Here is a 16,977-nt window from a genome sequence, read left to right as displayed (position 1 = left end):
AAACACAGGACAGACCAAGACTAAAACTGGCAAAAACCACATAATTATAACATATAGTTACAACAGTGCAAGGCAATACCGTAATATGATAAAGAGCAGACCATGGGCACGGTAAAAAAAAAGTCTCAAAGTCCCGATAGCCCCATCATCTCACGCAAACGGTAGAAGGGAGAAACTCTCCCTGCCGTGAACCTCCAAGCACCGCAAACTTGCCGATGCAGCACCATTGGAAGCACCCGACCGCAGCGGGCTCTGTGTCCATCTGAAAACTTCGAACCTCCAACCAGCCCCTCCGACACAGCCTCTCCAAGCACCATCCTCTGCCAAGCGCTTCGACCCTGCCCCGGCCGCCGAGCAACAAGCAAAGCAGAGGACACGGGGCCTTCCCCTCCAGAGATTTCGGACCACACAGTAGCAGCAGCAGCGAAACAGGCATTTCAGGAAATTCACCAGATATTCCTCCGTGCTCTCACGTCCGTCTCCATCAAATCAGGATTGTGCACAGCACCCTACTTTGCAAATAACAGACATCACCACCGGAGTGGCCGCTGCGAGCTGCATCGCACTGCCATCTTCTCCTCTTCTTTCAGCCCAAATTAAATAGTATAGTAGTAGTGTGATCACTCGATTTGAGTGTAATGCTCTCCTATGGAGTTATTACCTTAAAAGACAATGCCTGTGCATTACTTTGTAGTGGGGGAGGCTGTTGCACGGACAGCCACCACATGGTTCTCGATAGACTGGGGTCAGGGTCCAGAAGCATGAAATGCAAGACAACTGGGGACCCTTCGCTGCAGCAGGCCTCCTCCACCATCACTGCCATTGTGATGTGTTATCATTTCTGGCAGCTCCGCCATTGGTGCCTTGGTTGGATCGCTGTTTGTCTGCAACCACCCCCTTGACTTACCAGAAGTTAAGCTCCAGGCGGCATCACACTCAGGATCTCAGGAAATCATGAGCCTCTCCTCCATAACAAGGAGATGACCCTCGGAGAAGAAAATAATATAATCAGGTATACAATATCCTCCTTTTCAACACTTTAAAGAGCTCAATTATTTTCCACTCTTTTCTCTCTTTACAGTGCATTAATTGATCCCAATGTATGATTCTAAATGTTGGGATTCCACAGGTAAGAACACTCTTGATCGTCATGTCCTTTAAAATATCAGGGAAGTAGTGGGGGATATGTCACAATAACGATACACAGAAGGACAATGCACTGAAATCTTTCTTAGATATCTATCTCTCGACTTTGAAATAGTCAAATATTAGCAAAAAGGAGGAGAAGATGGCAGTACGACACAGCTTGCGTGGCCACTCCGGTGAATGATATCTGTAATCTGTCAAGTGCACAGTTCTGATTTGATGGAGACAGACGTGAGAGAACGGAGGAACATCTGGAGAAACTTCTGGGAAATTCCTTTTTCGCTGCTGCTGTTACTGTGTGATCCTGAATCTCCGGAGGGGAAGGCCCTGACTCCTCGGCTTTGCTTGTTGCTCAGCGGCCGGGACGGGGTCGAAGCGCTTGGCAGAGATGGTGCTCGGTGCTCGGTGTCGAAGGGCTGGTCGGAGGCTCGAAGTTTTCAGACGGACTCAGTGTCAGCTAGGGTCGGGTGCTTCCGATGCATCGGCAGTTGTCGGTGCCTGGAGGTTTATGGCAGAGAGAGTTTCTCCCTTTTGCCGCCTGCTATCGGGGACTATCGGGAGTCGATCGGAACCTTGAGACATTTTTTTACCGTTCCCATGGTCTGCTCTTTATCTAATTATGGTATTGCTTTGCACTGCTGTAACTATATGTTATAATTATGTGGTCTTGTCAGTGTTAGTCTTTGGTTTGTCCTGTTTTTTTTTGTGATATCACTCTGGAGGAACATTGGATCATTTTTAATGCGTACATGCATTTCTAAATGACAATAAATGAGGACTGAGTGTCCTTATAATCTAATCTAACCTAAATCCTCTTTACAAATATTGGCTCTTCCTAATGATGCAAAAATCCATTTACTGCAACAGCTATGGATAATTTTTAGAGTGAAAATATACATTCTGAAGTGGTGGTTGTAGATGTCCTCTGAGAAATCACTATAACACCATGGATAATAGCCCATGCAGAGGTGAAAGAATCTGACATTTTCTGCAGGCATTTTTATTGGTCCCCCTTAACCTCTGATTTCACAGTACTAGATTGCAGAATCGTCACATTCAGAAATCTGAAGTTAGCTCAAAGGCAGGTTATTTGTAAAGTGGTTGCAGTACAAAGTAAGGGAGATCAGGACTAATTTGTCTTTGTTTAACAATGAATCTGGAGAGACTCAGAACATTTAATCGGTATATGTAGTATGAGGCTTTCATCAACAACAGTCAAATCTAGGGTTTGTGTAGTTTGCCAATCTCAATCATTGTGGTTTTGGGATGGTTGAACTTAAACTCAGGTTTTCCATGAGAGATGGAGGGAGCAATTATTTACATCAGTACTCTCAATTTCTTTGTGATAATTGCTAAAGTCTTCACGGCTTTGGCAGATCAGGGAGAGTATTTAGCTTCTGCATTATCTCCAGTCCCCATTCCGTGCAGTAATAATCTGCCAAAAATTCTCGTTTGGACTCACACATGGTCAGCTGAATGTATTGGCCTGGATGCTGAGCAATTATCTGATGCACAGTATCCTCAAAAGAGAGATGGATAAAACTAGCCAAGCAACAGCGATTGTAAATTTGAAAATAACTAGCAGACATGTCAACCAGCTTTCAGAAGGTTTCAGAAGGTAAATGACAGCATACAACCTTTTTATGTCATTAAGTGGGGCATCTAATACCCTCTATTATGTTTTTGATAGAGCACAAAATTTAATTAAATGATTTGAATTTTACAATCCTTGGGATAAAGTTTCTGCTTTGGAGTACTGTAATCAGCATTTTAGCCACAAATTAAGCCTAAAATTGCTCCCATATAGAGAAGAGTTGCTTCTTTCTGAGATCCCTCTCAAACACATTTGCATATGCAACATCTGTCAGTGCAATAGGTCAGTACTTCAGACATTATTTTAATGTTGCCTTAAAAATGTTCTTGGATGCTTCTAGATCTGTAACCAGGTGCAGCTGGATTAATACAGTTGAAGAGATAGTTAACATGCAGAAGGAAAATTTAAATGAGGGCATTTTGTCCACCATGTGTAAGTAACCAATGGTAACAATGACAGAACATGAACTTTAAAAACTATATAGAACCGTTTATTGGTGCACCATGGTTATTGTCTTATTTAGCATAAAATTAAAGGCTCGTAAAATACAACTATTGACGTCCTGAAAATCCTACAAAAGGTAGCAGATTCGGCCCAGTATAGAACAGTTAAAGGCCACCTAACCATTGAGCACATCTACATGAAACGCTGCCGTGGGAAAGCAGCATCCATCATCAGAGATCCTCACCGCCCAGGCCTCTGCTCTTTTCTCGCTGCTGCCATCAGATTGAAGGTACAGGAGCCTCAGGATTTGCACCACCAGTTTCGAGAATAATTACTACCACTCAACCATCAGGCTCTTGAACAAAAGGGGATAACTACACTCATCTATTGAGATGTTCCCACAACCAAAGATCTCACTTTAAGGACTCTTTTTATATTGTTCTTTTATATTTTTGTTATTTTGTTGCTATTTATAGTTGCATTTCAACAGTTTGATGTCTTCTATGCTCTTGCTCTTTCATTGATCCTGTTTACAGTTACTATTCTATAAATTTTCTGAGTATGCCTGCAAGAAAAAAAATCTCAGGGTTGTATGTGGTGACATGTATGTACTCTGATAATAAATTTTACTTTGAACTTTGATATTGTTGTTGACTTCTTGCCCAGTATATGACAGCCTGGTACAGGTCTACAATTACCGTCCTGATGAAGGATCTCGGGATGAACTGTTAACTAGTTATTCCCTTCCACAGGCGTTGCCTGAATTGATAAATTCCTCCAGCATTTTATGGTACTCTTGTGTGTAAACTTCAACAGCCCTCCTCAGAGGACCACAAATAAAATTCTAAATAAATGGTTTCCAAAGCAGCATAAAACATAATTTAACACAGAATAATACAGCACACTACAGGCCATTCAGCCCTCAGTGTTATGCTGAGTTTTTAACCTGCTCTAAATTCAATCTAACTATTCACATCCACCAATCCACCAAAGCCAGAAATTTGTTTTGCACTACCTTTCTCTTTGAAATGTTGCCTTCTTTTGCGCTACTTTTACAATTTTAGCTGAATTATTCTGCAAGTTGAGAGGAAGAACCTAACTAAAGCAGGCTAAGATCTAGGATGTAGGAACCAGTGTGCTCGTCAGGATGAAGCTGTGCATTGTTCTGTAGAAAGCTTTAGTGCATTTGCTTCCTTGAAACGGGCTATTGTGATATCCAACAATAATATTGTTTTTGAATTCTTGCTCAGCACAAGACAGTCTGACACAGACCTATATAATTACTGCTCATAATCCAACTTTATGCTCCCTTGCCTGTCTTAGTCATGCACTACCTATGGGGAAAGGACGAATAGGAAGCCTGCAACTAAACCTTTGCCACCGCAGCTTTGAATTCATTCTCTGTAAGTCCATAACAGCAGAACTGAAAGTGACATATTTTCCTATGATAATTGCCTACCTCCATTCTCCCCATTTTTTCCCACTCCATCCAATCCTGTGCTTACGTCAATGCAAATTAATAGGAATGCTGATAAGATCTGGAACAAGGTATCCCATTTATACCTTGTCACTGCACTGTGATGAACATGTTCTTATTTCCCAGATTGTGAATAGAAAATTTGCTCATTGGAATAAGCAAAATGACCTATAAGTCAGTGTTACTTGCTGTAAGCCCTTAATCCAGTATTCTCCATGGTTCAGTCAGTGACATCCTTGTCTCAGAGTTAGAACGTAAAGGTACGAGCCTCTCCAGAGACACACAGATCTTTGTTGATACTCCAGTGCAGAGTTAGAGGTGCTGTTTTCAGGTGATGTGTTAAGCCTTTCTCTTCTCTCAGGTGAATGTACATAAAGGTGCAATTTTGAAGATGGGGAGAACAGTTGTCCCAATTACTCAGAAATTAGAATCTACTATAAAAGCAAAAATAAAACCAATAAAATTGGACCATCTAAGTATTCTTATGAAAAGGAAGTCATATTTTGAAAATCTGCTCCGATGAAGAGACTTGGTCTGAAACATCAACTCTTTATTCCTCTGTATAGATTCTGCCCGACCTGCTGAGTCCCTCCAGCACCTTGAGTGTTGCTCTCAGTTTTTGGGCATCTGCAGAATCTCTTGTGTTTAAGGATCTTTTTGAGTTTGTAACCAGCAGAATCGACAAGGAGGAACAAATGGATGAATTGTGTTTGGATTTTTAGACATGGCACATTTTACTGAATAAAATTAAAGCACATGGAGCTGGAGGCAATGGAGGCAACATGGTCAGAATATTAGTTACTGGTCAGAAAAGAGAGATAGGAATAAACTGTCCATTTTCAAGGTGGGAAATTGTGACCAACAGAGGACAGCAAAGAATGGTGACCAGATGAAGGGAATCAAATGTAATATATCCATGCTTGCTGAAGTTACAAAGCTGGTTGACAGTGAGAGTTATGAGAGAAGATGCAGAAAGGCACAGCAGGGTAAAAATAGATGAAGTATGTAATGCCCTGGCTAAGATTTCTATTGCAAATGCTGTGGGGCATTTCACTTAGTAGTTTTCTGTAAAAGCATGGTGTCCTGCTGGTAAAATGTTTTGGTTTCAGCTAAACATAACGTTCAGCTGAGGGATGTCATGTCAGCCAATCAGAATGGTGGAATTGGGAGAAGGCTCTAGAGAGAGCTAGGCAGAGAGAGATTTGTGACAGACACTGGAGGGGCTCGAGGTCTTTTTGGCAAGAGATGCAGAGAAGAGAAGATTGGGAGAGACAGCTGTAGGAGTCAAACCAGTGAGAAGACATAAATAATCTTCCAGAAATAGTAGGGGACAGAGGGTCCAGTGAGATGGAGGACTGAGCGAAATACATGTTAGTAGGGAAGTGGTGTTAGGTAAATTGAAGGGATTGAAGGCAGATAAATCCCCAGGGCCAGATGGTCTGCATCCTAGAGTGCTTAAGGAAGTAGCCCAAGAAATAGTGGATGCATTAGTGATAATTTTTCAAAACTCGTTAGATTCTGGACTAGTTCCTGAGGATTGGAGGGTGGCTAATGTAACCCCACTTTTTAAAAAAGGAGGGAGAGAGAAACCGGGGAATTATAGACCGGTTAGCCTAACATCGGTGGTGGGGAAACTGCTGGAGTCAGTTATCAAGGATGTGATAACAGCAGATTTGGAAAGCAGTGAAATGATCGGACAAAGTCAGCATGGATTTGTGAAAGGAAAATCATGTCTGACGAATCTCATAGAATTTTTTGAGGATGTAACTAGTAGAGTGGATAGGGGAGAACCAGTGGATGTGGTATATTTGGATTTTCAAAAGGCTTTTGACAAGGTCCCACACAGGAGATTAGTGTGCAAACTTAAAGCACACGGTATTGGGGGTAAGGTATTGGTGTGGGTGGAGAATTGGTTAGCAGACAGGAAGCAAAGAGTGGGAATAAACGGGACCTTTTCAGAATGGCAGGTGGTGACTAGTGGGGTACCGCAAGGCTCAGTGCTGGGTCCCCAGTTGTTTACAATATATATTAATGACTTGGATGAGGGAATTAAATGCAGCATCTCCAAGTTTGTGGATGACATGAAGCTGGGTGGCAGTGTTAGCTGTGAGGAGGATGCTAAGAGGATGCAGGGTGACTTGGATAGGTTGGGTGAGTGGGCAAATTCATGGCAGATGCAATTTAATGTGGATAAATGTGAAGTTATCCACTTTGGTGGCAAAAATAGGAAAACAGATTATTATCTGAATGGTGGCCGATTAGGAAAAGGGGAAGTGCAACGAGACCTGGGTGTCATTATACACCAGTCATTGAAAGTGGGCATGCAGGTACAGCAGGCGGTGAAAAAGGTGAATGGTATGCTGGCATTTATAGCGAGAGGATTCGAGTACAGGAGCAGGGAGGCACTACTGCAGTTGTACAAGGTCTTGGTGAGACCACACCTGGAGTATTGTGTGCAGTTTTGGTCCCCTAATCTGAGGAAAGACATCCTTGCCATAGAGGGAGTACAAAGAAGGTTCACCAGATTGATTCCTGGGATGGCAGGACTTTCATATGAAGAAAGACTGGATGAACTGGGCTTGTACTCGTTGGAATTTAGAAGATTGAGGGGGGATCTGATTGAAATGTATAAGATCCTAAAGGGATTGGACAGGCTAGATGCAGGAAGATTGTTCCCGATGTTGGGGAAGTCCAGAACGAGGGGCCACAGTTTGAGGATAGAGGGGAAGCCTTTTAGGACCGAGATTAGGAAAAACTTCTTCACACAGAGAGTGGTGAATCTGTGGAATTCTCTGCCACAGGAAACAGTTGAGGCCAGTTCATTGGCTATATTTAAGAGGGAGTTAGATATGGCCCTTGTGGCTATGGGGGTCAGGGGGTATGGAGGGAAGGCTGGAGCGGGGTTCTGAGTTGGATGATCAGCCATGATCATAATAAATGGCGGTGCAGGCTCGAAGGGCCGAATGGCCTACTCCTGCACCTATTTTCTATGTTTCTATGTTTCTATGTTTATAAGACGCAATTGCAAGGAGTGCTTCGTGAGACAATGGAATCCAAGATGGGAAACTCCACCAGTGATTGGTGATGAGAACTCAGCATCATGAGTAAAGTCATACCAAGCTTTTGGACAATACAAGCTCCAACGATGTGCACTTTTAGACTGGTTTAACTCCACTCCTCGCTGAAAACCCTGGGCCTTGGACTCCCACTCAGAGTCCGTTCCGTCGCCCAGCTTACAGCATCGCGTCTTCTCTCTCTGTCCCCATCGCACCTTCTGCCCCAAAGTCTGCGAAAACAATAGTTTACAGACACACAAGAAAGAATAACATTTATCCCAATTGGTTAGCAAATGAATATAATTCTTGTTATCAGTAATTATAACCCAAACAAGCTGCTAGAGAGAAGCACTTTCTCAGCAGTTAACATAACAAAGAAGCCATTTTATTTTAATATGACAAAGATGCCATATTTATTAGCCTTAGCAGTAACATAAAAGAAAAAACCCCTACATACAGAGGGTATTATTCCAGTGATTTCATAATTGAACTTGCGGAGAGTTTGAGGAGAGACTGAATAAGTAGGAGTGGTTTTCCCTGCAGCACAGGAGGCCGAGGGTTTCCTCATAGAGATTTATAAATTCATGAGGTGTGTAGATAAGGTGGACAGTCACAGTTCTTTTCCTAAGGTCGACAAGTCTAAAAGTAGAAGGCACAGGTCTAAGGAGAGAGAGAAGATTCAAAGGGGATCTAAGAGACAACGTTTTCATACAGACAGTGGTGGGCATATGGAATGAGCTGCCAGAAGAAAGGGTAGAAGCTGACACAAATACAGTGTTTATGAGTTATTTGGACAGGTATCGGGATGAAAGCTCTGGACCAAATGGGACAAGCTCAGGTAGGCTCCTTGAGTTCTTCTGTCCGGACCATTCGGACAAAAGAACTTGTTTCCATGCTGTATAACTTCATGATTTTATCATTCCATGCATTACAATCAGGTCAGAGTTTGCACAGCCTGATCTTATAGTTATTGAGTGAGTTATATCTATTTGGTAACAAGAGCAAAATTTGTAATAGAGTTTGAAAAAAACTTGGAGTACTCAGCAAGCCAGGCGGTACCTATGCTGAATAAAACAGTTAACGTTTCAGTCTGATTTAACAAGAATTTCTGATGAGATGCCTTCAACATGAATTGTTTTTTTTTCTTTCTCCACAGTTGCTGCCTGATCTGCTGCATATTTCCAGTCATCTCTGTTTTCTTACGATTTCTAGCATCTGCATTTTATTTTTATTTTTGAGGGAAGTTTGTAGGAATCTTTTGTGACCTTACTGTGAACAGTATTTCAGTAAGGTTGATATATAGCTCTTCACAAATTGCTAAGCATTTATGAAAGCAAAAATGAAAATAAATATTTTCTACAGTTTGGAATTAATTTGTTTCATAGACTCTCAATTATAAATTTAGAATTAAATTCTTGTCTATAAACCATGAGGATGACTCTTTGATCTCTCTTACAAAATTTATCCAGAATGACCAATAGTGATATTCATCACTATAATGAACTGATGCCAGCATTATTGCCTCTGTTGAAGTCAAATTTTTATCATTCTTTGTGTGATTATGATTGCAATGCTAATAAATCATGTCTCATTAATATCTATCTCAAATATGATGACATTTGATAAGTAATCTCTTCAACTTTCATCTATATTCTATTTTGTGGATCCTGCAGGTATCTAAATACAGGAATGAAAGGGTTACCAGGAATGAACAAGTTACTGATGAGGAACATCTGACAACTCTTGGACCATATTCCCTGGAGTTCAGGAGAATGAGAAGGGATCTTATAGAAACATTCCAAATGTTAAAAGGCCTGAACAGATTAGATATGGCAAAGTTATTTCCCATGGTAGGGGAGTCTAGGACAAGAGGGCACGACTTCAGGATTGAAGGGCATCCATTTAGAACTGAAATGCAGAGAAATTACTTTAGTCAGAGGGTGGTAAATCTGTGGAGCTTGTTGCCACGGGCGGTTGTGGAAGCTAAGTCATTAGGTGCACGTAAGGCAGAGATAGATAGGTTTTTGATTAGCCAGGGCATCAAAGGGTATGGTGAGGAGGCACGAGAGTTGGTATGACTAGAAGAATTGGATCAGCCATGATTGAATGGCAGAGCAGACTCGATGGGCTGAATAGCCTATTTCTGTTCCTATATCTTATGGTCTTATGGTCTAATACAGTACGTAAGTGAATAGTGATACATTTCTTATACATCAACTATTTACGACTACTGCCCGTTACACTACTGGTGTTTAGTGCAGCAATGAAGATCCTCCATCTCTGTCTGTATAGAAGGCTTCTTCTCCGTAACAATTGTTTTTTGACCAGTCAGTGTTGTTAATCCTGAGCTGAACCCCCGAACCTGGAGGACTGGTGGACCACTCTTGGTCTGGCTTCTACCAGCTAACATAGCCCTCCAGCCTATTGAGGCACACAAGCCTCCAAACGGCAAGATTGTGGTCCTCTTGGAGGAACTACTTATAAACATAAAAATCTTGTTTAGAAAACAAATCCGTAATTTGTTGTCTTATACCAAATTGTATATATATAACTCATAGAGTATAAATGAGTTTTAATGAGACCTTACTCTCCAATAATGTACTTTTTTATGCTAACCATCTCTGTAATGCACGTTGCAAATGTTATTAAAGTGAAAAGGTCACTTGGGCTCCTGGCTTTGTAGCCTGGCATTGCAGATTTAACAGCCAAGTTCTTCAGAGGAGTGCTGAGACCAGCTTGGAATATATCCTGGCAAACTGTGGGAAAGTGATATTTTGTTCCACTCATAATGCAAACCAAGTGAGATGTAAAATTCGTACTGCACTGGCTCCCAACAAGAGATCAGTATGTGGCATTCTGTTCTTGAATACCAGGTTTCTGTGGAGCTGCAGCCAGTCTATTTAGCATTTGAAACCAAAGAGTTGAATACTGATTGGAGGATTTAGAGGTCAAAATGAAGTTGCACACTGAAATAATTAGAATGCACTTATGGTCAGTATCACTAAAGCATCACAAATACAGCAATCTTATAAAATATAGCAAGCATTTCCCTGATGTTAGTCACCATAATTAGGTAATTAGGTTTTCTTTTACATGCAAGCAGATAATACCAGGTATAATTAGAACACTACCCTATTGGTCTTTAACTGCAATAAAAAGAACTACCGTTCATCCAATAATAAGAATATCTGCGGTTTCCACCAAATATGTATTCAGCTTACAGGGAACTCTGCATAATTTATACATCTTAGAGATGCAAGGAGCCACAGCTGCTTGTGATTAGGATTCCTAAGAATTATGGAGTACCACCTGTAGCCAAGGATATGAGATGACTGTTAAGACCCAGGACTTGCAGAAAGAGGCCTGCAACAGTGCACATTATAGAGGCAGGAATATACACTACTTCAGTGGTTTCCAAATAGTTGGTTCGGCCTACTTGTAGCCTAGACACTGGCCGACTGTGATGCTTATCTATATTAACCTCATTTGTCCGTATTAGATCCATATTCCCCTCCTCCTTTCCTACCCAAGTACCTGTCCAAATGCCTTTTAAACACCATGGTTGTATCTGTCTCTACTGCCTCCTCTGGCAGCTCATTCCATATAACCACCACCCCCTACATGAAAAACTTACCCAGAAAATCGCCTTTAAATTTCTCCCCTCTCAACTTAGACCATTTTAGACCTCCTCAACCCAAGAAAATGTCAAAATAAATATATACTACCTTGAGATTCATTTCCTTGCAGGCACTTACAAAAAAAAATACATAAACAAACAACCAATGTGCAAAAGAAGACAAATTGTGCAAATATAAGATAAATAATACTAAGAACATGAACTGTACAGTCCATGAAAGTGAATCTAGGGGTTGTGGAATCAGTTCAGGGTTGTGATGAGTGAAGTTATCCTCACTGATTGTTGGATAATAACTGTTGCTGAACCTGGTGGTGTGTGGCCTAAGGTTCCTGTACTTCCTGTCTGGTGATAGTAGTGAGAAGAGCATATGGCCTGGTTTATGGGGGTCCTTGATGATGGATGCTGCTTTCTTGTGGCAATGGTGGGGAGGGTTTTTCCTGTGAGGGACTGGGCAGTGTCCACCATTTATGTAGACCTTCCTGAGCATCAGTTTTACCATACCAGCTGTGGTGCCACCAGTTAGGATATGCTTTACTGTACATCTATAGAAGTCGTCAAAGTTTTAGGTAGCATGCCGAGTTTACACAAACTTAAGAAAGTGGAGACACTGTTGTGCCCTCTTTGTAATGACACTCACATGCTGGTTACAGGACACATAAGAATATAAGAAACAGGAGCAGGAGTAGGCCTTCTGGCCCATCGAGCCTGCTCTGCCATTCAATAAGATCATGGTTGATCTGACCATGGACTCATCTCCACCTACCTGCCTTTTCCCCACAACCCTTAACTCCCTTACTATGCAAACATCTATCTAACTTTGTCTTAAATATATTTACTGAAGTAGCCTCCACTGTGGAATTCCACAGATTCAACACTCTTGGGGAAAAGCAGTTCCTCCTCATCTCCATCCCAAATCTACTCCCCTGAATCTGGAAGCTATGTCCCCTAGTTCTAGTCTCACCTAATAGTGGAAACAACTTTCCTGCCTCTATCTTACCTATCCCTTTCATAATTTTATATGTTTCTATAAGATCTCCTCTCATCTTCTGATATGATAATATCAAGGAATTTAAAGCTAATGAACCTCTCCACCTCAGATCACCTAATAAAGACTGACTCATAGACCTTTAGCTTTTATTTCTTGTAGTCTCTACCTACCATAAGACAAAGGAGCAGAAGTCGGCCATTCAGCCCATCGAGTCTGCTCCTCCATTTTATCATGAGCTGATCCATTCTTCCATTTAGTCCCACTCCCCCGCCTTCTCACCATAACCTTTGATGCCCTGGCTACTCAAATACCTATCAATCTCTGCCTTAAATACACCCAATGACTTGGCCTCCACTGCTGCCCGTGGCAACAAATTCCACAGATTCACCACCTTCTGACTAAAAAAATTTCTTCGCATTTCTGTTCTGAATGGGCGCCCTTCAATCCTTAAGTCATGCCCTCTCGTACCCTACCTCTTCCACTCATAATTTTATTAACTTCAGAGAAGTTACCCCTTAGTTTCCTCTGTCCCAGTGAGAATAAACTCATCTTTTCCAATCTCTACTTATAAATAAAGTCTTCTATTGCAGGTAGTATCTGGGTGAATCTCTTCTGCACTGTTTCTAATGCTACCATATCCTTCCCGTAGAGTGATGACCAGAATTGTACAGAATAATCCATGCTGGGATGGTGAGTTGGAGATATGTCTCTACCAAAGGAGGTGTAAGGTGCTCCTTCCCTCTGCTAGCCTCTAGGTCACCCTTGGGCAAGGTGTAGTACCGGCTTACTCCCCACCACCCTCCCCCACCGGGATCAGGATCACGTGAAGCCATGGGAGCAGGTGGTGGATGATTGGAGGAGCGGCTGGTGCATATCACAAGTCCTGGTTATGAGACCACTGACGCCAGGCAGGCAAAGTCTGAAAAGTATTGATAATGGCTGGGACCACCTATCTTGTGAAGACACCACCCTGAAGAAGGCAATGGGAAACCACTTCTGTAGAGAAAATTGCCAAGAACCGTCATGACCATGGAAAGATTATGATCACCGATATCACACGACACAGTATTAAACATATGAACTAATCTGCATATTTTTGAAGAAAAGAATGAAACTGATATGAGGTCTTTGCAGACAAAACAACTGCCCAAAGCAGAATAAGTCACTTTATTCTGGAAATCTGTATTTCCTTCAAAATAGGTACTTTGGTGTTCTCTCCCATCTTTAAACTCTGTGGAAAGGGTTAAAATAATATGGGTGGCAAAGAGTGGTGTGATCTGCATGACAGTTCTGGTGAATAAGCTTCTTACTCTTGATGTTAAAAACAAATGTGGTGAATACAAAAGTTTTATTAAGCATAGTAGGCTCTAAGATTTGGACTAATATCAAAAAATCACTGTGTATTACAAGGTCTGAAATATAGTGGGTGTGGGGGATTTTCTATTGCATGCCGTGAGTAATATCAGTGAAAGTTTGTTCCCACTTGTGTCACTGCAAAAAGCACAGATCAGCTGTGGTTTCATTAAGAGCTCATGCCTCAGTCCAGATGTCTCACTCCAAGTTCGTTTATTGTCATCTGTCTGTACATTTGTACAACCAAACGAAACAACATTCCTCTGGACCACAGTACACCCACAAAAAGTAGATCACACGCAGCACTTAAAACAAAATATTACCAAAAATAAGTTAACAAAATATAATTAAAAATGCATGTAGCGTGCAGCACAGCAAGTGGTGAGATCTCGGTGGTGGCAGGATATTCATTAGTCTCACAGCCTGAGGGAAGAATCAGTTACCCATTCTGGCACTTCTTGAAATGATGTTCCATAAAACTGAATACAGAAAAAATCTAGGCTGCTAATCCGCTGCTGAGTGAGTTAGCACTGTCAGAGGGGCTTGCTGTCAAAATGATGTTAAATGAAGCCCCAGTTACTGTCTCAGACAAAAGTAAAAGGCTATATGATTATATTATGAAGAAAAGCATGCAAGTTATTGCAAACACAAGGAAATCTGCAGATACTGGAAGTTCAAGCAACACACATAAAAGTTGCTGGTGAATGCAGCAGTCCAGGCAGCATCTCTAGGAAGAGGTACAGTCGACGTTTCGGGCCGAGACCCTTCGTCAGGACTAACTGAGAGAAGAGCTAGTAAGCGATCTGAAAGTGGGAGGGGGAGGGGGAGATCCAAAATGATAGCAGACAGGAGGGGGAGGGATGGAGCCAAGAGCTGGACAGTTGATTGGCAAAAGGGATACGAGAGGATCATGGGACAGGAGGCCTAGGGAGTAAGAAAAGGTGGGGGGGAGCCCAGAGGATGGACAAGGGGTGTAGTGAGAGGGACAGAGGGAGAAAAAGGAGAGAGAGAAAAAGAATGTGTGTATATAAATAAATAACGGATGGGGTACGAGGGTGAGGTGGGGCATTAGCGGAAGTTAGAGAAGTCAATGTTCATGCCATCAGGTTGGAGGCTACCCAGATGGAATATAAGGTGTTGTCCCTCCAACCTGGGTGTGGCTTCATCTTTACAGTAGAGGAGGCCGTGGATAGACATATCAGAATAGGAATGGGACGTGGAATTAAAGTGTGTGGCCACCTCCCCCTCCTGTCTTCTCCTATCATTTCGGATCTGCCCCTCCCCCTCCCACTTTCAAATCTCTTACTAGCTCTTCTTTCAGTTAGTCTTGACAAAGGGTCTTGGCCCAAAATGTCGACTGTACCTCTTCCTAGAGATGCTGCCTGGCCTGCTGCGTTCACCAGCAACTTTTATGTGTGTTGCCTGCAAGTTATTGCAATTTAATTTCCTTTGGTCAATATTTTTTCCTTTGGACAATCTTACTTAAGCTGATTGACTCAGAAACTCTTTAACATGTGAAAATGAGGGGCGTCAATAAAAGCAATATTCAAAAGTTCAAAGTCCAAAGTACATTTATTATCAAAGTATGCATACATTATATGACCTTGATATTCATCATCATACAGGCAACCATAAAACAAAGAAACTCAAAAAAACCCATTAAAAAAAAGAAAGCCCAATGTGCAGAGAGAAAAAAAAGCAATTCGTGCAAACAATGAAAGTAAGCAAATAGCATTCGGAGCTGAAATTTACAAAAGAGTTCCCATCCATAGAGCTGAAACCACAGCTTCAGTTCAGTGCAGAGCCGGGGTAACGTTGCAGAGTAGCAAGCTGAACCAGCCCATCGTTTACCCCCACCCCCTGGCACCCTGACTTTTTCAGTCTGGCCTGGCACTTAAATCGTCCAAACATAATCCCTTGCTCTTGGACCTGGGTTCTGAGGCTTCCATACACTCTGGTGCCTGGACCTTGATTTGGACTGCAGCCAACCTTCCAAATCAGCCCGGCACCTAAATGGATCAAACCTCAGGTCTTTCCTCCCTCTCAGGAAATTTCTTGGGAATATTGTAATGTACACAATATAAAAAGCATGCAGATCATGAGGTTGACTTAATATTGCATGTGAAATGGAACATTGCCTCCGCAATCGCTCACCACAGTGGGAGCTGTTCTCACCAGGAACCCAATGGTTCCTAGGTCGGCCTTCTGAGTTGATCTCGAGGCAAATTTGAACTTTAAGAGCAGAGTGTGGACATAAACAGCATGCACTCCCATGGTAATGGGACAATAGCCTTTGAAATTTCTGAACAGTTTAGAAACATAGAAATATAGAAAACAATACAGGTCCTTCGGCCTACAAAGTTGTGCCGAACATGTCCCTACCTTAGAAATTACTAGACTACCCTATAGCCTTCTATTTTGGGGATGTTGGGGAAGTCCAGAACGAGGGGTCACAGTTTGAGGATAAAGGGGAAGCCTTTTAGGACCGAGATTAGGAAAAACTTCTTCACGCAGAGAGTGGTGAATCTGTGGAATTCTCTGCCACAGGAAACAGTTGAGGCCAGTTCATTGGCTATATTTAAGAGGAAGTTAGATATGGCCCTTGTGGCTAAAGGGATCAGGGGGTATGGAGAGAAGGCTGGTACAGGGTTCTGAGTTGGATGATCAGCCATGATCATACTGAATGGCGGTGCAGGCTCGAAGGGCCGAATGGCCTACTCCTGCACCTATTTTCTATGTTTCTATGCTTCTATTTTACTAAGCTCCAAGTACCTATCTAAATGTCTCTTAAAAGACCCTATCGTATCCACCTCCACCACCGTTGCCAGCAGCCCATTTCATGCACTCACCAATCTCTGAGTAAAAAACTCACCCCTGACATCTCCTCTGTATCTACTCCTCGGCACTTTAAACCTGCGTCCTCTTGTGGCAACCATTTCAGTCCTGGGGAAAAGTCTCTGACTAGCCATACGATCAATGCCTCTCATCATCTTATACACCTCTATCAAGTCACCTCTCATCCTCCGTCGCTCCAAGGAGAAGAGGCCAAGTTCCCTCAACCTGTTCTCATAAGGCATGCTCCCCAGTCCAGACAACAACTTTGTAAATCTCCTCTGCACCCTTTCTATGGCTTCCACATCTTTCCTGTAGTGAGGCGACCAGAACTGAGCACGGTACTCCAAGTGGGGTCTGACTAGGGTCCTATAAAACTGCAACATTACCTTTCAGCTCCACAAGAGCCCAGTAAAAAAATGAAAATATGAACTTAGAAAATCATCCTTC

Source organism: Mobula hypostoma, chromosome 10 (assembly GCF_963921235.1).
Source record: "Mobula hypostoma chromosome 10, sMobHyp1.1, whole genome shotgun sequence".
Classification (NCBI taxonomy): domain Eukaryota; kingdom Metazoa; phylum Chordata; class Chondrichthyes; order Myliobatiformes; family Myliobatidae; genus Mobula; species Mobula hypostoma.
This window is presented reverse-complemented; position numbering follows the sequence as displayed.